Source organism: Vulpes vulpes, chromosome 3, assembly GCF_048418805.1.
Source record: "Vulpes vulpes isolate BD-2025 chromosome 3, VulVul3, whole genome shotgun sequence".
Taxonomy (NCBI): Eukaryota; Metazoa; Chordata; class Mammalia; order Carnivora; family Canidae; genus Vulpes; species Vulpes vulpes.
In genome coordinates this window covers 132127563-132150325 of record NC_132782.1, presented here as the reverse complement: position 1 = coordinate 132150325, position 22763 = coordinate 132127563, and the positions used below count along the sequence as shown (strand labels likewise).

Here is a 22763-nt window from a genome sequence, read left to right as displayed (position 1 = left end):
GGGTTCTCTTGCACAGCCCCTGGCTCATTAGCGCATGGTCAGTTAAGAACACAAGCTTTGGAGCCAGACCAAGTGGGAATTGGGCTATGAGAGCTAGGGTGAGTTCCTGAATCCCCTATGCCTGTAGATACTTTCCCATAAAATGAGGCTCATAACAGTCCCACCTCGCGGGACTTTGCTGAGGGTGAGACTCCACAGAACTTTATAGAGATCTCTGTTGTGACACTCATCCCTACTGAGCAGCAACTGTGTCTGTCCCCTCATCTAGACCATGAACTTTCGGCGGAGGGCAGAGCCTTATCCATGTGCCGACACAGACACTGTCGGTATTGGCTGGAATAATTGCCGTTTGGCCTTACAGGTCTCCCTATGCTCTGGTCCCACCAGCTGTGACTGGAGGCCCTAATGGGGGTGTCTGGCCCTTCCAGGGAATGCTTTCCTGTGAAGGCCCTCACTGCTAGCACATGGGCCTATATCCAGCAGTGGAACCCAGGAACTCAAACTCTGAGCTGGGTTTCCAGAGCAGGTCAGCAGGAGATATGTAGACTCTTACTTCCTTGACCTTCTGATTGCTCAGCCTCTCTCACTTCTCCGTATTACAACAATTAATCTCTACATTTTTTTTCCTGTCCTCCAATTATTCTTATACAGTAGCACTTCTCAAAGTTTAACATGCATGCATACAAGCCAACCGGAGATCCTGTAGGAATGCAGCCAAGGTGCTGCATTCCTAACAAGCTCATGGGAGATGCAGGCACACTGGTCCTGCAGCAAGGCTGTGCCCTGCTGCCAGGACAATCTTCCTCCTGCAAAACTATTATCATGTCACTTGAATGGACTTGAACAGATCTTTCACCTGAACATATATGAAAGGCAAATGAACCCATGAAAAGACAGCATTAGTCATTAGGGAAATGCACTTTAAAACCACAAACTTTTACGTACCTATTTGAAGACTTAAAAATAAAAATGCAATACCAAGTGCTGGTGAGGATGCATGATAACTAGAATTCCCATACTCTGCTGGAGAGAATCCAAGATATTACAGCTACTTTGGAAAATAGTTTGGCAAGGTTGTCTTTTAAATAAAGATAAATATACACTATATTTGACATAGCAATCTTACTCTTACATTTGCCCAAGTGAACTGAAAATTTACGTTCACATAAAAACCTGTGCACGACTGCTGTTAGTGAGTCTATGCATAACCACCACAACCTGGAAATAACCCAGAAGTCCTTCAATTGATGAGTGGCTGAACTCCCTGTGTCACGTCTACACAACAGAATAGTGGTGAGCAAAAAAAGGAACAAACTATTGACTTACAAAAACCTGGATGAATCTCAGGTGTGGTATTCCAGGTAAGAGAAGCTGGACTCAGGAAGCTACTTGTTGTATGATTCCATGTATAAGACAATCTGGAAAAGGAAAAACTATAAAGACAGAAAACACATTAGTGGTTATAAGGGGCTAGTGTGGGGGAAGGGTTTCCTGCAAAAAGACAAGAAAATTTTGTGGAATGATGAGAATGTTCTGTAGCTTGGTTGTGGTGGTATTTACATGACTATATGCATTTGCAAATGTCAGAATGCCAAAAAGGATGAAGTTTACCACATGGATGTCATACCTCAAAAGCAACTGACTACGGCCAAAAAACTTTTCATGGTTCCCATTTGCCCAAGAAATTAAAGTCCAAGCTCCAGAACCCCTTATCCTTTCTAACTAATTGTACTATTCATTTTCTTAAATGCTGGCTAAACTTTCCCGCCACTCAAATGTTCCCTGGGTTTTCTTCTCTTGGTCTCTCTCATCTCCTGGAATAGCCTCTTCTTTTACAGAACAGGTACATAATAGACATTGAATGAATGTTCCTAATAGTCCTTGATTTCCCATTGACCAAAAAATGGCACCATAGAAAGATAAACCTGCAAGGGCCAGTTGGAATGAAGCCGAGGTGCTGCATTTCTAACCAGCTCCTTTCTCTCCCAGGAGCTCCGTCTTCTGTAAGGGTTTGTTTGCTGAGGTTGATTCTTTGGAGTAGGCAAAGCAGCACAAACAAACCCCCAGTGTGCTCAACCCCTGGGAGCAGTTTGCAGCCTTGGAAAGGGCCTGCCTTGGCACACATCTCACTGGCTTAGGACCCTCCAGACTCCCCACTGCCAGGCCCAGGTAGGACGGAGGCCAGGGCGCTGACAGGAGGCCTGCGGTGGTGTCACCCAGCTGGCGGCAGTGATTGATTCCCCTGTCCTCACTCACTTGTTAGCAGTAGGGCAGCTCACGTCCCCACATCCTGCCTGCCTGGAGGGGGGCTGGAGGGGGAGAAAGGGGGGACGAGGCGCTCTCCGGGGCAGGGCCGTCCTCCCAGTGCTGCCCCCCCCACACCCCGAGCCCCTTACCATTCCCGCAGCCCACCCCGCAGACTCCCAGGAGGGAGATGGATTCTGAGAGCTGACCCCACAGTTGGCACCGAGGTGCTGGTTGAGGGTCCCAACTCAGAACCTCACATCTTTGAGCCTCCACTACTGAGATAAGCCCTAAAGGAGATTCACAGACACCTATCCATACAAATACACATGTGGGAAAAATTATATTCTTGATAACTGTCTTTGGCCACAAGCCCCCAGATGGTCTTCAGATGAGCTAAGAGGAGCCAGGTTTTTTTGCAGGCTACAGAGAGATCTAGAGCCTTAGTGAAAATCTGGCTGAGGGTGAATGGCACCTTCATCTTAGCCCTCTAGATGTTCCCATTCTTGAGGAAAGGAAAGATAAACAAAGGGGGGAGGCTGTTTCCCCATTGAGGGTCCCTCTGACAACCCAGCCCCACTGCATCTTTGCTCCATCAGGGGGTCAAGCATCTCTTTCCCAGGTGGGAGGAGGTGAGAAAGGGTCCGAGGGTTCCCCTGGGGTCCAAGGACGGTGACACAGACAAACTTTTTTAAACCTGCAGCATGTACATAGACTCCCTGCCGGGGCCAGTTCCCTAATTTGTGGGCCCCAGTACAAGATGAAAATGTCATTTAAAAAGCAGAGAAAAAACAATGCCTTTGAAAGTAGTAAAATATAAACCTTGTTCATTTCATCTGTGGTCTCTGTTCATGAAGGTGTTTTTTATTTGCTATAGAGCATTCCAGATAAAGAAAAATTAACATTATTATTAGCATGGATTTTACCATGATCTCTATATTGCACAATACCTGTTTTATATACAAAAATAAAGCATTTAACTCATGTAGAATCACTGAGGTTATGCAGTTTGTATTTCATAGCTTGTGTACACCTATGTGCCTCCTTCTTACTGAGCAGTAGGATACTGCACAAAACTAACACAATTGTTTTTATTTCCTATCTTGCTTTGCACATGTCCTACCAGCACTCTGCTTTCAGCTTACTGATGAATAGGAAGGATTGAAAGGAAGGCATGGGGATCAGAAGGGGCACCTGCACCCCAATGTTTATAGCAGCAATGTCCTCAATAGCCAAACTATGGAAACAGCCCAGATGTCCAGATGTCCATTGACAGATGAAGAAGAGGTGGTATTTATATAGAATGGACTACTACTCAGCCATCAAACAAAATGCTCAGGTGGTTAAGCATCTGACTCTTGATTTGGCTCAGGTCATGATCTTAGGGCTGTGATCTCAGGGTAGCAATCTCAACGTCATGGGATAGAGGCCCACATCTGGCTACGTGCTGAGTATAAAGCCTGCTTGAGATTCTCTATCTCCCTCTCCCTCTGCCCCTCCCCTACTCACACGCACTCTCAATCTCTCTAAAAAATTTTAAAATAAAAAAACAATAACGAAAGACTGAAAGGAAAAGGAAGCTTCTCTTTCCTTTCCTCCTATGGCTTCTTTTCTTCCTCTTCCCACCTTCGGGGAAGGCCCGCATCCTGCCCCTGGATGCCATCCTGTCTTGTCTTCTTAGAGTGGCTTTCCTGTGAGAAGGCTGATGTCTGCACAATGTGAAGAGGCCCTGGACCCTCCCAGAGCTTCAGGCCTTCCAGATGCCCAGGAACCTCCACACTGGCCACTTTTGAATGGAATGCTCTCCCCAATTCCGTCTCATATTTTGTCATTAAAAGAGTAGTATGATAATTAGCATGGTTGAGCATTTATTATACTGGACGCACAGCCATACAGCCATACACAATCAGAACGGCTTGTGGCCCTGTGTCTCTTCGAGTCCTCAGTGATAGAAGTCTGTAGCCTCTCCCTAGAAAGCTCAGACAGCAGTTCATCCAGCTGGGCTCTGAGGCAGGGGAATGGGGGCATAGGACATATCGTTGCTGATCCCTGCTTTCTTCTCCTTCTGAATAGGACTCTGATGCTTCTTCAACCTCCTTCCATTCTCTGAAAGACCCACATGTAAATCGACCCCAGGAGTCCTCCCTACCATTAAGTGAGACAAATTTAAGGATAATAAAAACTTAGGCTAAAGGTCTAAATGATCTTAGGCTAAATTATCACATATACACACCCAACAAAAGGACACTCTCACAGTTTACTGAGAATCATTTTACTCTCTTCCTTCCGAGGCCCCTGATGAACATTGTGGGTGTTCTACAGGAACCATGCACCCCTGCCCTCAGGTATTCTCTATCACATCTTGATGGGATAGTTTCCTTATTACACTTACCACTATAATTTATTATTGGCCTACTTATTATCTCTCTCGCATCACCCTGGAATGCCAGTTCCACGAGATGAGGTCCTCATCTGCCATGTTCCCTGCTGTAACCCAAGAGCACATAGTGCTATACAACCAATATGCATTAGATGAACAAATGGATGAATGAATAAGTGGCATATTTTTTTGCTTTTGTTACCTTCACTTAGCACCTGCACTACTCATGTGCCCTCTAGACTCTCAAAAGTCAAATTCCATAAGTCACTCAGAGGGTCAAATCCTTCAGACACCAAGACATTCAAAAGGGATGGGACCATACGATTTATCCCTTTAGGAGGGCAAAGGAGTGGGATTTTTACTATGGCCAGCATCTGGTCAATGGATCAGAAGAGCTTTCAGCTGATGTGAGAGATACCTGGGACACCATGAAAACAACCAGCAGGAACCCCACATCTCTCCCCTCCTGCTCGCAAGGCACCTTGCCATCCCACCTTTTCCGAAACCTTTAGCCACATGTTGCCATCTTGTGACTCCTTTTACCCTTCCATTTGGTTAGGGTGTTTGAGTGAGGATAAACAGGACCTTTTGCTCTAAGTGTACAAATGTGAGCAAGCAGAGCTCGGCTACCAGCAGGTGCTGTATTTCCTGAGCAGGTGCTGCCTGCTTATCCCCAAATGTGGACCAGCTCCAGGCAGAGAGGGGCAGCACGGCAGGGAAGCAGCCCCTCACAGGACTGGCTGCGCTACAGTGCAGGTTAAGAATGTGAGATGCGAGACATTTCTCCAAAAAAGACATAGAAGTGGCCAACAGACACATGAAAAAAAACGCTCAACATTACTCAGCAACAGGGAACTACAAATCAAGACCACAATGAGATACCATCTCACACACAGCCCCTGGGCTCAGAATGGCTAAAATTAACAAGTCAGGAAACAACAAATATTGGCGAGGATGTGGAGAAAGGGGAACACTCTTACACTGCCAGTGGGAATGCAAGCTGGTGCAACCACTCTGGAAAACAGTGTGGAGGGTCCTCCAAAAAGTTGAAAATAGGGCCACCCTATGATCCAGCAATTGCACTACCAGGTATTTACCCCAAAGATACAGATGTAGTGATCAGAAGGGGCACCTGCACCCCAATGTTTATAGCAGCAATGTCCTCAATAGCCAAACTATGGAAATAGCCCAGATGTCCAGATGTCCATTGACAGATGAAGAAGAGGTGGTATTTATATACAATGGACTATTACTCAGCCATCAAACAAAAAGAAAGAAAGAAAGAAAGAAAGAAAGAAAGAAAGAAATATTGCCATTTGCAATGACATGGATGGAACTAGAGGGTATTATGCTAAGTGAAATAAATCAATCAGAAAAAAGACAATTATCATATGATTCCACTCACATACCAAAACAAGTATCATAGGGGAAGGGAGGGAAAAATAAAACAAGAAGAAATCAGAGAGGGAGACAGACCATAGAGACTCTTGTTTTTTAAATGATTTTACTTATTTATTTGAGAGAGAGATCACAAGCAGAGAGGAGGGGTACAGGGAGAAGCAGATTCCCTGCCAAGCAGGAAGCTGGATGCAGGACTCAATCCCAGGATGCTGAGATCATGACCTGAGCCAAAGGCAGACACTTAACTGACTGAGCCACCCAGGCAGCCAGGAGACTTTTATTTATTTTTTAATTATTTTATTTTTTATTTTAAGACTCTTAATCCTAGGTAACAAACTGAGGGTTGCTGGAGGGGTGGGAGTGGGGAAGATGGGGTAACTGGGTGATGGGCATTAAGGAGGGCACATGACGTAATGAAAACTGGGTATTATATAAGACTAATGAATCACTGAACTGTATCTCTAAAACTAATACTACACTATATGTTAATTAATTTAATTTACATTAAAAAATGATAATCCTTAAAACAAAAAAGAAAGAATTTGAGTTACAGAGGCTCAGTAAGTTAAGTGACTACCTTCAGCTCCATCATGATCCCAGAGTCCTGGGATCCAGCCCCACGTTGGGCTCCCTGCTCAGTGGGGGGTCTACTTATCCCTCTCTCCCGTCCCCCTGCTTGTGCTCACTCTCCCTGTCTCTCTCCAGTAAGTAAGTAACATCTTTTTTAAAACAAAGAATGTGAGTTATGCTGCCTTTATGAACAAAGCATATGACTTTACTTTATTGGTTGATCTGGGGACTAATCAGCTCAAGGATATGAAGGGGAAGTTTGCAGCTGTGACCGACAATCCTTGGCCTGCATCCCCTGGACTCAACTCACGTCATCAGCACTTGACTTCAGTGCACAGTTTGCGTATGTTGGTAGAAGATCCAGAGTCTTCCCCCTAAGTTTCCAAAATAAACAATTTCTAAGTGTCCTTTTTAAAAAGCAATAACATTTTTTAATTATAAGATTAATACATAACCACTGTAGAAAAACATAAGAGGAGACATAACTACATAAATCTTGGCATGTATCAGGTTAGTATTTTTCAGTATATAAAAATGTATCCGTGTTATGCATTGCTCTCTGTTGGTTTTATGTGGGGAGGGGTTCAAAATGCAATTCATATAATATTTTAGTCTTTTTCTTCTTACTTAGCAAGATATCATAAGTACTTCTTTATGTCATTAGTCTGATTTTTAATGGCTAGAGATTATCCCATTGTATAACAATTTACCTAATCGTTCTTCTGTAAATGGACATTTACATCAACTTGTGGTTTATTAATATAACAAAAATCTAGCAGTAAACATATATTGTGAGCCAAAGGTAAGCACATGTACATGAAAGATGAGAAGCTGCTTAAAAGTTTTGTGCCTGTTTCCAAAACTTGTGGCCTGCAGCATCCACCTCAGAACATGCAAAACGTATATGTAAACTATATATAAATGTATATGTAAATATATATAAATAACAGTAACTTTGGAAATCATCAAACTGCCAGGGTTCTGCGCACACAGCATTTGCTCTTCCACTTGAAAAGTTCCAGCAGGGATGTCTGTTACTGTCAGCACGTCTCTGAACAGAGGGCCCTCCCCTTGTCTGGGTAACACGCTTGTTCTCGGTGTCCACAGCATGTGCTCAGCTGAAACCAGAAGCTCGTCTTCTGAGATGCCTGTGGCTGAGGCAGTGACTTTTGACTCAAGGCTTCAGAAGATTCCTCAGTGCGAAATCACCCCCAGGGGAGTAGGCTGTTTCATAGGGGCTGTGTCACTGGTGGACTGGAACAGGGCTCAGCTTAAAGGTCTGGAGCATAGAGACTGGCCCCAGAAAGACCCTTGGACTGAGGTCGCTGTGTGCACACCTGTTCAATGTGTGACTGAGAGCCAAGTCCACAGGCCCCTGCAGGTCAGCCCCTGGGCTGTGTAGATACCCTTCTTTACCCCACATTCCATATATACCATCAACACTTCTTCTCTCCTTTAGTTAATACATTTAAAAGTGGCTAAGGAGAGAGAGTGGCCAAGGACATAATGACCCACTAAGGAGTCTTCATGGATTGTGGTGATGTCATTATACTCTGGCTGGAAATGGGGTAACAGAATGCCAGCTTGCATTGTGAACCCCAGGACTTAAGTGAAAGCTGGGGTGGGAAGGCCTAGAACTTGTTCCCAGCCCACAGGTGACACAGCCCTTCATGTGTAATACACTTTCCTCATGGAGCAGGGCAGGGGTTAGAGGGAGGGAGGATGTGTGAGTTAGCACAGAGGTATCTTCTGAAACCCTGAGTCACTCAACTCCGGGAATTATGGGTGTGGATCAGTCTGGGATCCTGCTGGATCCTTTCCAGTGTAAGTTGGAGCCACTCTAAGCATTTGGGGGACCTAGAAGAAACCCATGTCATCAAACTCAGTTACAGGCAAATGGTAGAAAAGCTTTAGACTTTCTGGGATCTTTCAGCTCCGAGGCCCACAAGGAAATCCCAGAGTCTTGAGACGCCAGTGACACCCTGGACTTGCCCTACTTTCTGGCTCTGCCAAACAACAACAAGATCAGGATGAATGAAGGAGTGCTTGAACAGATAAAACATAGCCTCCCCTCCTCTGCAAAAGCACAACTTGGCAGTGTTCTCTGCCAGGGCAAGTGATGGCATGAGGGAGTGAGGGGGAGGGCCAATGTCCAGGGAGTCTCGAGGCCATGCACCATGGGAGGAGGATGGCCTGCGGTCAGCATCCCAGCCTGGGATTCAGGAGACCCCCACACTTGACCCATGGAAGCTTAGACCATGCACACTTCTGCTCCTCAGCTTCCTGTCTCTAGTATGCGAAGAGTAGCCACAGCTTCTATGCTTCATTTGTGAAATAATAGATATTTACCAAAAAATTTTTAAAGATTTTATTTATTTATTAATGAGAGACACAGAGAGAGAGAGAGAGAGAGAGAGAGAGAGAGAGAGGCAGAGACACAGGCAGAGGGAGAAGCAGGCTCTATGCAGGGAGCCCCACGTGGGACTCGATCCCGGGGCCCCAGGATCATGCCCTGGGCTGAAGGCAGCGCTAAACCGCTGAGCCACCAGGGCTGCCCAACATTTACAAACTTTCACTGAGTAATTATCACGTATAGAAACAGGTCAGGCTGTCACTGTTGACTCTGGCTGGTAAGTAGCCTTTCCCAATATGATTCTAGAACTTGATTTGCTCCATGTAATAAACAATCATATAATTAAAAAAAAACCAATGTTATGCTGAAATCTTATTTTAGTACTTTTTGTGCAGGAGGAGCTCAGGAAGGTGGGGAGCATGAGTACTTGGATAAGAGGAAAAGAGCGAGCCCAGGTCTTGAACTAGTCACTAACCGTGGGCTGTTGCAGTAAAAAGGGCAAGCATTTTAGATAAAACATCTGAAGGGGCTCTAAACCGAAAAGGTTTGTCTCTGTTGGTCAAGCATTTTTCATCCCCCTCTTCCAGATAACATGATTGAGGGTTCAAGAAATTAAGTAACTTGTCCAAGTTTATATTGTTAATAAGTGGCAGAAATAGGATTTGATTCCAAAACTCATGCTATCTCCCCTGCCAAAACCCTTCATGTGCTGCAGAGTGACTGTGTTATTAATTTCTAAAAAGTGCTGAATCCTAGGGACCAACAGGAAACAAGGAAAGGACCTGGGTTCCTAAGGTCTTCACTCAGTGACTCTAATTCCTTTATGAAAAGTTAAGGTAGGAAGGGCCAGTGGCCAAGACTTGGGCCTCAAATCTGTCCTTACAGATCCCACAGGCCTTTGGTCTAGTGCACATGAAAGCATAGCCCCACTTCAGAAAGAGACACAATGTGCCACTCCTCTGGGGGCAGCTCTTCCCCCCAAATCACAGCACAGAAAATGATCAGCAAAAAAAAAAAAAAAAAGTAACAATTACCTCCACCAGAATTTTGACTCTTATCCCAGATGTTGGATTCCCCTGCATTGGAGAATTGGACTAAGTTGAGTGGAAAGAATAACAAAATATTTTTAGAATACTTTATTAGGTTTACATAGGAAATTGCCATTTCTTTGTAGGTCAAAAGCGGTCAAATTATCAGCAATTTCACGTGGTTCAAACTTATGCCGAGGCTTGTTGACTGATGAAGTCAATCAATCCATCAATCAATCATCAATTAATCCAACCAGCCAGCCAGTTACCTGGGGAAACAAAACTAACTCGCGAAACAATCAGAGGGCTAAATTATATAAAGAGGGCATCTTACAAAGCAAAATTTACATGTGTTACTGATGTCACAGAGCTCCTAAGCGGCAAGGTCAGGTGGGGTGGCCGTGTCCTTCTAAATGCCTCAAATCCTCCAAGATGGCCCAGGCTGGCTCCTGGCAGTGCCTACAGAACAGGTGGGCCTTCGATGGGCAGAGAGCAAGGGGAAGAGATCCTGGGCAGGGGAAGCAGCACAGCACTCATGCGGGCCCAGGCTACGCTCAGCATGTCTGGGACACAGAGAGGAAACAAGTTGACGGAATAGAGAAAGCATTTAGGAAGGTGTGAGTGGGTGGCTCAGTGGTTGAGTATCTGCCTTTGGCTCAGGACGTGATCCCAAAGTCCTGGGTTCGAGTTCCTCATCAGGCTCCTCGGCAGAGAGTCTGCTTCTCCCTCTGCCTATGTCTCTGCCTCTCTCTCTGTGTCTCTCATGAACAAATAAATAAAATCTTAAAAAAAAAAAAAAAAAGATGGAGGGTCCTAAAAAATTAGGCAGGGCGGGGGGGGGGTTGCATTTTTAGAATCATTGATCCTTATACTGGAAGGAACCAGAAGAGATTGTCTGTGCATGGATTTCAAATAGGAAAAATATTACGTTCTTAGTTTTACAAAATGAAAATGGAGTCTCAGAGATCTGGTTAGAGGTAAAAGGTAAGCTGGAATTACGATTTCTTGCTTCCTTGTCTGTCAGTTGTTATACCTCATCACTCTGAACTCGACTTGCCCTGTAGATTAAAAAAAAAATAACTGTTTTGCCTAATAAGCTGTCTTATTTATAGGCTGTTGCTATTTAAAACTGTTTCATGGTTCTAAAGTGGCAACAAGGAATCATAGGTTCTTAAAGAGAATTTTTGGCAGTGACATAATAAAAGTGTTCTAGAAAGATTAGCCTGTCAAAAGCATTCTAAAGAGATCAGAGAAGTAGGGGGCTGAAGTCAGGAGAAAGGACGAATGAGCAAGGACTCAGAAAGGCACTGGTTGGGAGCCCAGAGGAAAAGCAAGGATTATGGATGATGCCAGAAGAATGGTGATCCACTGACAGAACTGGGGAGGGCCAGAATGAGCCAGCTTTGGATGGGGAAAAATGGGGAAATGGAGACTTCAGAGTCATGAATCCTGAGGTAAAGAAGGAAATGACAGAAATGGATGAGTAGGTCACCAAGGGTCAGTCTGGTGAGACAACTCCAAGGCTGTCGCAGAGAGGGCCAGCTGCATACCAAAGTCCATCTTCCCGACCATGGGATAGACATAGACTTGTTGCTGGGGAAGCAGCTTCCTAGCCATGAACCGTATTTTCCAGCCCTCCTTGCATCCAGAAGGGGCCACGTGACTAGTTCTCTCCTATGGAGAATGAGCAGAAGAGATGCCTGTCACTTCCAGGCCAAAGTCTTTTTTTTTTTTTTTTTTAAGAATTTATTTATTTGTGGGAGAGACAGCACAAGTGGGAGGAGGGACAGAGGGAGAGAAAGAAGCAGACTCCCCGCTGAGCAGGGAGCCCAATGTGGGGCTCACCATGTGGCTGGATCCCAGCACCCTGAGACCATGACCCACGCTGAAGTCAGACACTCAACCAACTGAGCCTCCCAGGTGCCCCACTTCCAGCCCAAAGCCTTAAATCGGATATGCCGTCTCCATTTTTCTCTTCCTTTTTTTGTCTGGCAGGATACAGGTAACAGTGAGGCCCTAGAGTCTAAGGGGATGGTGAAGCCATAGAACGAGGAGTCTGGTTCCTCGGGTGGAAGAAATCCACCTGCCAACAGGAGAAGCCTAATGTGTACTAATACATGAGTAAGAAATTAACTTCTTTCATGATCAAGCCATTATAATTTTTGGAACAATTTGTTATTGAAGATTGGTTCACTCCCCTGAGGAACAGCAGTTTGAAAGGGAAAGGCAGGGCAAAGGGGATACAGAGGCAGGATGCTGGGCTAAGGAAAGAAGAGGGGTGGGTAAGGAAACAGTTACGGAAATCAAGGGAGAAGCAGCCTCCAGCAGAAAAGAAGTGGTCAGGGGTGTCAAACATTCAAAGACAGGCAGGAGGATTGATAATGGGGGTGGGGGCGGGGGAAACGTTAGACCCAGCATTAGGAAGACCGTTTATAACCTTCCAGAAACAAAACACAGAAACGAGCAGGCCTTTCAGAAGAGACTCAGGGCCACGTGGCCAGTATTCTCTTACTTTCCACTTGTTTTGCTGTTGGGCTTTTCTCTCCTGGCTCTGAAGGAGCCTGAACTTGAGAACATCCCCAAAGGACTGTGCATCACAGTCCAAAACCAATGGAAAATGACGTGAGCCCTGCCATTGTGGAACGCGGTGGAGAGCCCCCGGTTGGGCCGCTTTCCGGGAACCGACTCCTGACGCATCTGGGACCGCGAGCCCCATAGCCCGGCCACGGAGGCAGTCTTGTTTGTAAGAGGAAAGGAAAAGACGAGCTCCAGCCTTGCCCAGACTGACGGCAGCGGCCCCCTGGGAAGCAGCAGGCGGGAGGGGGGCGCTCGCCCGTGGAACGAGCCGCGGCACCTGCAGGCGGGGGGCGGGGCCTCGGGAAAATGGGCTCGGTCACGCCGTCCGCGCTCCTGCCTTATGCAGTCACATTCGTTTAAATGGAGCGCAAAAGCAACAAAGCAACCCCCAGCAACAGGACAGCGGTGCTTCTGCTCCCCAGGAGGTCGGCGTGCGCTGCCGAGTCAGGCCAGGGCCCGAGCCCTGACTCGCCCATGGAGCCGGGAGCGCCCCGGGCCGCTGCACCCCCCCCCCCCCCCCCAGCCACTCCAAGACCAAATAAAAATAGCTGTTTTTATTGTGCGTGTTCTGTGTGTCAGCCACGTCAAGGGGGATTAAGTGCTTCGGTAGAAAATGCGAATGAAGCCAGCGCGGCTCCTTCCGCTCCGCCGCGGCCGAGCGCTGTCACCGAGGCGCGGGGCCTCCGCCGGCTCCACGAATCAACGTCTTCTTGTTCTTGGCAATGGTCTGGTCCCTCTGGGTCTCGGGTTCCTTGGGAAGCAGCCTCCTGGGGCCGCGGTGAGGACTACGTGCCCGCCACCTGTTGCTCCCATTCCCGTCGCCCTGACGAGCTCGGTCCTGCTCTGCTTCTGAAGCAGTCTCGGCCCTCGGTGCTGGGGACGGTCGGGCCCAAGGGAGAGTGAACCCGCCTCCCGGGGCCGCCTCTGCCTGCATGGACTCCAGTCCTGGAGCAGCCGAGTTCTCACTGTTCAGCGAGTTCCTTGGGGGAGAAACCAAGTCATTCATCCAACCTTAAAGACCTAAACCTCCAGGAGGAAACTCTAAAACCAAGATCATTAAACTATGGATCACAGGATCACCCAACTTCTGACTCAACATCAGAATGTCTCTCACAGCTTCCTTGGTAGGTGATGAGCCAGGATCTTCTTGACCAGGATCTTCTGGAAAGAGCCAGGCAGTTTATAGTCTTGTTTATGAGGTGCCCACTCCACCACCAGCCAACTGTACGTTGAGCCAAATCCACCTTTTGTTTATTTATTTATTTATATTTATGATAGTCACAGAGAGAGAGAGAGAGAGAGAGAGAGGCAGAGACACAGGCAGAGGGAGAAGCAGGCTCCATGCACCGGGAGCCCGACGTGGGATTCGATCCCGGGTCTCCAGGATGGCGCCCTGGGCCAAAGGCAGGCGCCAAACCGCTGTGCCACCCAGGAATCCCAAATCCACCTTTTGGTAGCTTTCTCCAAGTGATCCTTGTTCTGCTCTTCCGGGCAAAGCAGAATAAATACAATCCCTTTTCTCATGACCTCCGTTTGAATATTTTATCCCAGTTATCAGGTCAGTCCATTCCCTGCCCACATCATTTCTTTTTAAAAGTTAACTAACTCTACTCCATCAACATGATACACAGACTTCTAGCATCATAGTTATCTGTGTGTGAACTTGCTCTTAGTTATCAAGAACGCTTCACAGTTTTATTAATAATAGGGGCCATAAGTGGACCCCAAACTCCCAGTTACATCTGAGAGAATGCAGTGAGAATACTTCGAACCTTGGTTTGTGTATTAAGATAGCTGTCACCCGCCCCCCTCTTTTTTAGCAGCCAAGTACATTATTGGCTCATACTCAGTTTGGGTCAACTAAAACATTTGTTTTTTACTTCTAATTTTAAACAGCACCAGACTCACTGCCCTGGTAGAAACTTGCCTAAGTTTTTTCTAAAGTACCCAGGAAGACACAAATATAAAAATCCCATTTACCACCAAAAGCTAAGACCAACATAATAAAACCACTTGCTAAAATCTAAAAGGAATTTTTATTTACATTTTTTTAAATGAGCAGGAAAAACACTTGGCTAACAGTCTTGCCTTTTCTCAAGAAATAGAGGCTCAGGAAGCCTCTGTGGCATAGTCGTTGAATGTCTGCTTTTGGCTCAGGTTGTGATCCCCGGGTCCTGGGATCAAGTCTTGCATCAGCCTCCCCCATGAGGAACCTGCTTCTCCCTCTGCCTGTGTCTCTGCCCCTTTCTGTGTGTCTCTCATGAATAAATAAATAAAATCTTAAAAAAGAAAAGAAAAAAAATAGAGGCTCTCTGACCTTTTAAAAGAAAGTGGAAAGAAGTTTTGTTCCTCCTGACTACTCTATTCCCCTACTCAGAGACCTGGAGTCTACACCACAAGAAACCTGGTAGTTATCCCTTTACCATGTAGATGTTAGATTTTGAGTTGATACAAATATTTTTTGCCATCTTTATCTTTCAACATTCATTCAGAGACTAATTCAGGAAGTATATGAGATGGGGTGGGGGTGGGGGGATGCCAGGTGCATTGGATTCTCGAAGGAATAGCCCCAGAAATAAAATGCTGTTGCTGAGTATGGAAAGAATGCTCCCGTAGCTATACACAGTGAGGAGGACATCATAGAGCAAGACCTGGAGGAAGGAACTCAGCACAGCAGAGCCATGCTATAGGAATGCTAGTTAAATGCTAGCTGGACTATCAGAATTGGGCAGACACCTATTCTCATCAAACTATAAATCTGAGAAGATTCCATCATTACCCAAGTGTCCAATCAATAGGACCAGATAAAATCTACACACCCTGTCTGTGGGTGAATCCGAAACTAGTTTTTTGTCTTTTCATTCAAAAATGAGTAATCAGAAAAACTGTCATTGGAAACACGAAAAACAATTACACAGAAGACCAGATGAGGAATATTCCTCTGAAAATGACCTCCTGCAGAGAACCAGCAAACATTTTTAGAAAACTGTGTAATATCCTCAGAAAGATGTAAGAAGACACAGCTTCTAGGAAAGAGGTGCCATATAGTCACAGAGAAAAGGATGGGATGCAAAGACAACGGAGTGAGATGAATAGCGGGGAGAGATAGGCGAGATAATTAAGAATATTAACAATACCGAAATATAATAAGTTTCATATCAAAAATATAGCATGAAATTCAGTTGGAATGAATAAAGAGCAGCACTCATCTTGTGTAAAAGTGAGTGAATGTTCTGAAGATCATATCCGAGATATTCTATGATATGGAACAGAATGAATAAATAATGGTGGAGAGAGGACAGAAACATGATTCCACCTCATAAGCACAATAAGAACAGGAGAAACTGAGACAAATCCAACATAATTAAAAATTGCTTTCTTGTGATGAAAATCCTTTGAGTATGCAGACTGATGGGACTTATTATATCCTCGATAAAATTTTTAAAAAAATGACCCACATCTAGGTGTATCTTGAGCACATTTTTAAATTGAAAAGATAAAGAATCCTTCAGAACTCAGATTTAAAAATAATAATAATTTAAATATAAAGGAGAATAATTAGTCTAATCTCTGACTTCTCTTCAATGCTAACTACTGGAAAACAACACAACCACGTCTACAAACTTTTGATGGGGAAGGATTATGATCTATAATTTTACATCTAACTATGTCATCAATGATAAAGGCAATAGAAGAACACCTGCAGATAGTCAAGGACTCAGAAAATAGATCAGCCCATGGTCTTTTCTTGGACATTATTTGAAGACATGCACTGACCAGCTGATAAAAGAATCAAATTAATAACACACATGTACATAGGAGCATGACTTCCCTTCAAAGTTAGAACCATATTCAAAAATTCAGTAAATTGTGTGTGCCATCTGGGACCTTGTATAGCTCAGAGGCCACTCAGCCCTTGTGAGAGACATCGGTGGTGACGACCAACAGCTCCCTTCCTCCTTTCCAAAATCACCCCGAATTTGCTCATCTCCAACTCCTTACATAGCCACGGGCTTCAAAGAAAGTTAATTCCATTTCCAAACACAGGGTTTGGACTGTGATTGGGCTACCTCCAGTCTGTGATTGGTTTAGATATGGCCGTGGACGTAATTCCCCACCCTCACCCCAATAAGACATAAGGGAATCTGTAGGTGGAGATTTCTGGGAAGAGTTTCCCCTCTCTTAAATAGAGATACCCACTAGAAGACAGGCTCCTCTTCCCTGGTTATTGCCATGTCTGGTTATTCCACAGCCGCGAGGGGAGCTGGCCTAACCACCATGCCAATATACGTAGGATGGCAAAGCCAGAAGGTGTGAAGAATCTGGGTCCTTGCTGATATTATTGGTTCACTAAATTACCAAACCTGGGCCTGCACCGTCATGCTATATGTATTATTTAATACAAATGAGTCAGAAATTTGTCACTTACAGTTGAAAACGCATCCAAAGTGACACAGCCCTAAAGTGTTAACTTAGCTATTCCTCTACTGGCTCTATTCCTCTCTTAGTACCAAGAAATATATTTCTCAAGCCATATCCTTTAACCTACAGTTCATATGGAATCTCTTGCCTTGTTTGATGATCATTTATAACAATAACTGGTGCTGTTCTTGTCTAGATTTTTCTAACAATGGCTAAGCTTATTACATAGTGAAGCCCCCGTGCCAAGAGAATTACTAAACAAAAGGTCTTTTCTCTCCCTCTCCACAAAAGCAGTATTGCAAAGAATGACATAATGAACTTTTTCATTGCTAAAGAACTTGAGAAATTATTTTTATGCGTCTTTAGGCATCGTGTTAAATGACCTAACTTGTTGGAATTTTTTTTTTTTTCATGAAGAAAGACAATAAATCATCTGGGGACAGACATTATATATCATTAAATGCCTCTTCCTAAATTAAGTGATTTGTGAATATTCTTGAATTAAATGGCACCTAAAAATCAGCATATATTCTTAGCTCAGCTCAGTAAATGCATGGAAAAAAACCTAATAAAATAAATTGTTTAACTTGATTCTTTCTGTGTGGTGGGGCATGGTTGAGTATTACTTCCTTCTTTAAACTTAGAGATACTTGTGTTCACTTTTTGTCATATCTGTTCCTTGTTTTGTGAGAACATGACCTTCCTTGACTCTGGAAGTACATGGCACCACCTCACATGCTCCTGGAAAGAGCAAAGTGGGTTTTCCCCCCACTTCTCTGCAGTAAAGCACAAATATATATTCTTTCCCAATCCAGATTTCCCTGAGAAACATTTTTATCTTCTAGCTCTAACAAGATCTCCCACACTGAGGCTGCCAAGTTGGTTCCTCTCCTTTTGGTACCCCTGATGCATTCAGATAATCCCAACTTGGTCCTCAGAGAATTGTCCTACCACAGGCATCAGATTCTCTCTATTTCACCTCTGTTCTAACTTCCCTTAGCTAGTTTCTTGACACTTTCTTTTGGAATCCTTTTCCTGGCTTCTTTCCTAATGACTTCTTTCATCCTGCCTAGAAAGCCTTTATTCTTTGTGGTAAATTGAAGGGCAAAAGGGTAATCCTCCAAGTCTTTCATCTTTATCCAAATGGAAGATTACCTTGCTTTTATAGCACTCAAAATGGAAGACCCCCTCAGGCAAGAACACTGGCCTAGCACACAGAGCCTGTAGGTCAACTTGATTGGTCAGTGACCATATTTACTTCTTAGATCAACATATTCCCCAGGAAACTGTCGTGGCAAACTGTCTATTAGCTCTGCTTATATACTGTCAAGACCTCTTAGGAAAACTGCTTTTAATTCTCTCCTGGTGTATTTGTACCTAGAGGGCAAATCAAATTGGCTTTGATCACCTGACATCCTATTTCCTACAAGGGTCTCAACTCCCCATGAGATGTAGAATACCATTTGACTCCAAGATTGGCAGGGCCACTCCACTTGGGCAGATTCTGACTGTAACAAATACAGCTAATTGTTCTAGTTAACTGGAGCTAGCTTAAGAAAAGGAGAATCAATTTTTAAAGATGAACACGAGGTATCATGAAATCAGGAATTGTATAGGAACTCAAGAGCAGAAGCTGTAGTATGGCTGAGCCCCATGGGAAAAGGAACCAGGAACTAGAAATCTATAAGGAGCAGAGGCCACTTTCCTCAGGCATCTGCTTTTCTGAATTACTGCACCATTTTATTCTATAAGCTGACTGGCTTCCTCTGCTTACTCTTTTTTTAAAGACTTTGTTTATTCATTCATAAAAGAGAGAGGGAGAGAGGGGGAGAGAAAGCAACCAGCAGAAGGGAGAGGGACAAGCAGACTGAGCTACATATAAGGGCTCTATGTGCAGGGGATTGGTACAGGGGCTCAATCATGAGATCATGACCCCGGCTGAAATCAAGAGTCAGATGCTCAACTGACTAAGCTACCCAGCCACCTCATTCTTTTAAATCCCTCATATCCTTGGCATGTCTATGGCTTATCATGGCTACCCAGGATCATACCTAATGGCATAATAATCTTGATAAAGATATTTGGCTTTTTTCCCTCATTGTTCATTGGCTTAGTTTTATAATAGCAACTTCTTTCAAGACTTGTCTCCTGTGGCAAGAGAAACAAGAGCAAAAACAAACTATTGGGACTACACCAAAATAAAAAGCTTCTGCACAGCAAAGGAAACAAGAAAACTAAAAGCCTATGGAATGGGAGAAGATATTTGCAAATGACATATCTGATAAAGGGTTAGTATTCAAAATGTATAAAGAACTGATGGGAGCCCGGGTGGCTCAGTTGGTTAAACGTCTACCTTTGACTCAGGTCATTATCCCAGGGCCTTGGGACATGAATAGACATTTCTCCAAAGAAGACACACAGATGGCCAACAGACACATGAAAGGATGCTCATCACTTATCATCCGGGAAATAGAAATCAAAACTATGAGGGGCACCTGGGTGGTACAGTCAGTTGAGCGTCTGACTCTTGGTTTTGGCTCAGGTTGTTACATCAAGATTGTGAGATCAAGCCCTTCATCAGGTTCTGCACTCAGTGCGGAGTCTGCTTCAGATTCTCTTTCCCTCCCGCTCTGGTCCTCCTACTCATTCTCTCTCAGTCTCAAATAAATAAATCTCTAAAGAAACTATGAGATATCACCTCACACCTGTCAGAATGGCTGAAATCAACAATACAAGAAACAACAGGTGTTTATAAGGATGTAGAGAAAGGGGAACCCTCTTGCACTTTGGTGGGAATGCAAAATGGGGCAGCCACTGTGGGAAACAGTATGGAGGATCCTCAAAAAGCTAAAAATAGAACTACCTTATTTTTTTTTAAGATTTTATTTATTTATTCATGAGAGGCAGGCAGAGACAGAGGCAGAAGGAGAAGCAGGCTCCATGCAGGGAGCCAGATGTGGGACTCGATGCCGGGACTATGGGATCATGTGACTGTGTGATCATGCCCTGAGCCGAAGACAGACGCTCAACCACTGAGCCACTCAGGCATCCCTGGTACAGGGTATTTACTGTAAGACTACAAGAATGTTAATTCAAAGGGATATGTGCACTCACATGTTTATATCAGCCTTATTTCTAATGGCCAAGATATGGAAGCTGCCCAAGTGTTCATTGATTGATGAATGAATAAAGAAGCAGTGTGTGTGTGTGTGTGTGTGTGTGTGTGTGTGTGTGTGTATTATTTGGCCATAGAAAAGAAAAGAATGAAATCTTGCCATTTCCAACAACATGAATGGAGCTAGAGAAAATCATGCTAATCAAAACAATTCAGGCAGAGAAAGACAAATACCATATGATTTCACTCATATGTGAAATTTTAAAAACAAAACAAGCAAAGGGGAAAAATGAGACACAAATCAAGAACCACACTCTTAACTAGAGAGAATAAACGAATAGTCACCAGAGGGGAGGTAGGTGGGGGATGAAATAGGCAGGTGGTGGGGATTAAGGAGGCCATTTGAACTAATGTAACCCTGTATGTTAACTCAGTTAATTAAATTAAAATAAAAACTTAAAAAAATAAATACAATTGAATAGTTCAAATCAAATATATATATTAAAAAAGAATGGAGAACTGTAGTCATTGACACAAAATGACTCCTATGATACTGCTTCTCCACAAGGTCAAGGGTGGAACAGTTTTCTATATAAGGGGTTCAGACCTGGTACACATTGATTAAATCGTCACTGGATCACAGAGTCACCAACCAGAGCCAGGAGTAGGGTGAGGCAAGCGAGGAACTTGCCTCAGTCAGGCACAATATTTAGGGAAACCCAAAAACTTAGTAATCAAGACAAATAATATTTTAATGCAATGTTTTAAAGAATCAAACTACCTTTAGAAAATACACGATGAACAAAAATATCAAAATGTTAAATAAGGATAGGCTCCACCACAAGAGTAATAAACATCCTACATCTAATGGTTGTCTTGTATATTTCAGGTACTTTATATTCATTAGAACATTTACTCCTCATGCTAACACCATTAGGGAGGTACAATTAAATATCTTATTAAAATTACTTATTTCAAATTATATTTTCAATCTATTTTTAATAAAAAGAATTTATCGGTAAAATTAAATATAAGGCAGCAGAAACTCTGTCAAGACATATACAATAAAGTAACCATAGTTTCTGTTTTTAAAATGTCTTCTTTAATTTTCCCTTTTCCCGGTATGCCCAGTTTAATGACCTAACTTGCTTAGAAAAATAACAAGCCGTTTCCAAGAGAAACAACATTTAAATCAAAGAAAATCCTTAAAACAACAGTGTTTTTTTAAACATGATTGTTTTAAGACTCTGATATTTCCGACAGGCTGAGTTTTTGGAACCTTGAATTGGGTGCTTCATCACTCAGGGGACTAATCCTTCAGGGGGCATTTTATAGCTGCGTTTTGGAAGTTGCTAGGAGAGGTTATTTTGCCTTTGAACTATGCTACGTCTTCCACAAAAAGGCGGTTTCCATTATTATTATTTACAGTGGAACCTTAGTGACAGGCAGTGACTACTAATCATTTATTTATTCAACAACTATTCATTGGGTGCCTACATTGTACAAAGCACTTTGTTTGGGACATAGTTATCAGCTAAAACAATAAAAAATCTGCCCTCGTGGAGCTAACACTTGATTTTTGGTATTATGGTAGAGCTCAGAATGACATATCTGATTTAGAACCTGGTTTTACCATACTTGATAGGAATAGGTAATTTTAATTTGTGCAATTATAAGAAAAATAGGTAATACATTCAACTTCAACGGTTATATTTTGAATGCACTGGAATATCCCCTAATCAGTAACAATTCTTAGACCCATATTACCATTCTCCTACATGTTCTAGCTCATTCCCAAATAAAGCCTTATCAATCCTAGCTAGATATTTAATAATTAACAGTTTTGCTTGTGCTACATGGTTTGTGTAAATTGAGAAGCCTTAAGATTTTTCCTTCCTTCTTCTAACCTGCCTTTCTGAAAACAATTCAAGAAAGCAACAAGGAGTTAGTGAATTCTGGCCTTCGAGATTTTATCATGGACATGAATAAGGAGGGTTAATTTTATGACAACTTTAACCTCCTTTTTAAATTATTTCTACCCATGAAATGTTTCCATATGTTGTCAGATAATTCCCAGCTGCTCTGTGTGCTGATTCATGCCTTTTCTGGTCATGTCATGAGACTCCTAATACACAGAGATGCTCTCTCTGACCAGGAAAGTCAGACTTCCTCTGATTTTCCTAGTCTGCAGGACAGTTTCTAGGAATTGAAGCCTGCATTGCAGGAACAAACCCTCATTAAGGTAAGTCATCTCACTGGTTCCATAGCTTAAATGAGTCCCTTAGAAATCTTACTAATTTCCAGACACTTGGTTTTCCTGAATAAAAATATCTCAAGGCTCTATATTATACATTATCTTTGCATTAAAACAAAATCGCAGCTCCAGTGGGGAATGAAAGAGGAGACATCTCTACTGATTTGAGAAACAAAAAGGATTGTAAGGGAATACTATGAACAACAATATAGGTTCAATATAGCAACAATATGCTACCTTGAAGATATTCACTTTAGCTTTAAGCACACACATAGACCAAAAGTAAAAAGATGGTAAAAGATACTCTATGCAAATGGTAACCCAAAGAAAGGAGGATGGGTATACTTATTTCAGATAAAATAGACCGCAAGTCAAAAACTTTCAAGAGAAAGAAAGGTTGCTATGTAATGAAAAAGGGG

At 43.5% G+C, this 22763-nt stretch overlaps 1 long non-coding RNA gene across 2 annotated transcripts in view; it reads right to left on the bottom strand.

The window, feature by feature from the left end:
• Positions 1 to 22763, bottom strand: part of LOC112918382 (uncharacterized) — a 49843-nt gene that overhangs the window by 4511 nt on the left and 22569 nt on the right. The window contains exon 3 of one of the 2 annotated variants that reach the window (XR_012000775.1): positions 1327 to 1433. This is a non-coding gene — a long non-coding RNA (uncharacterized lncRNA). Of the gene's footprint in view, positions 1 to 1326; positions 1434 to 6762; positions 6970 to 22763 lie in introns of those variants that run through there. The other variant, XR_003234676.2, reaches the window with a different exon arrangement.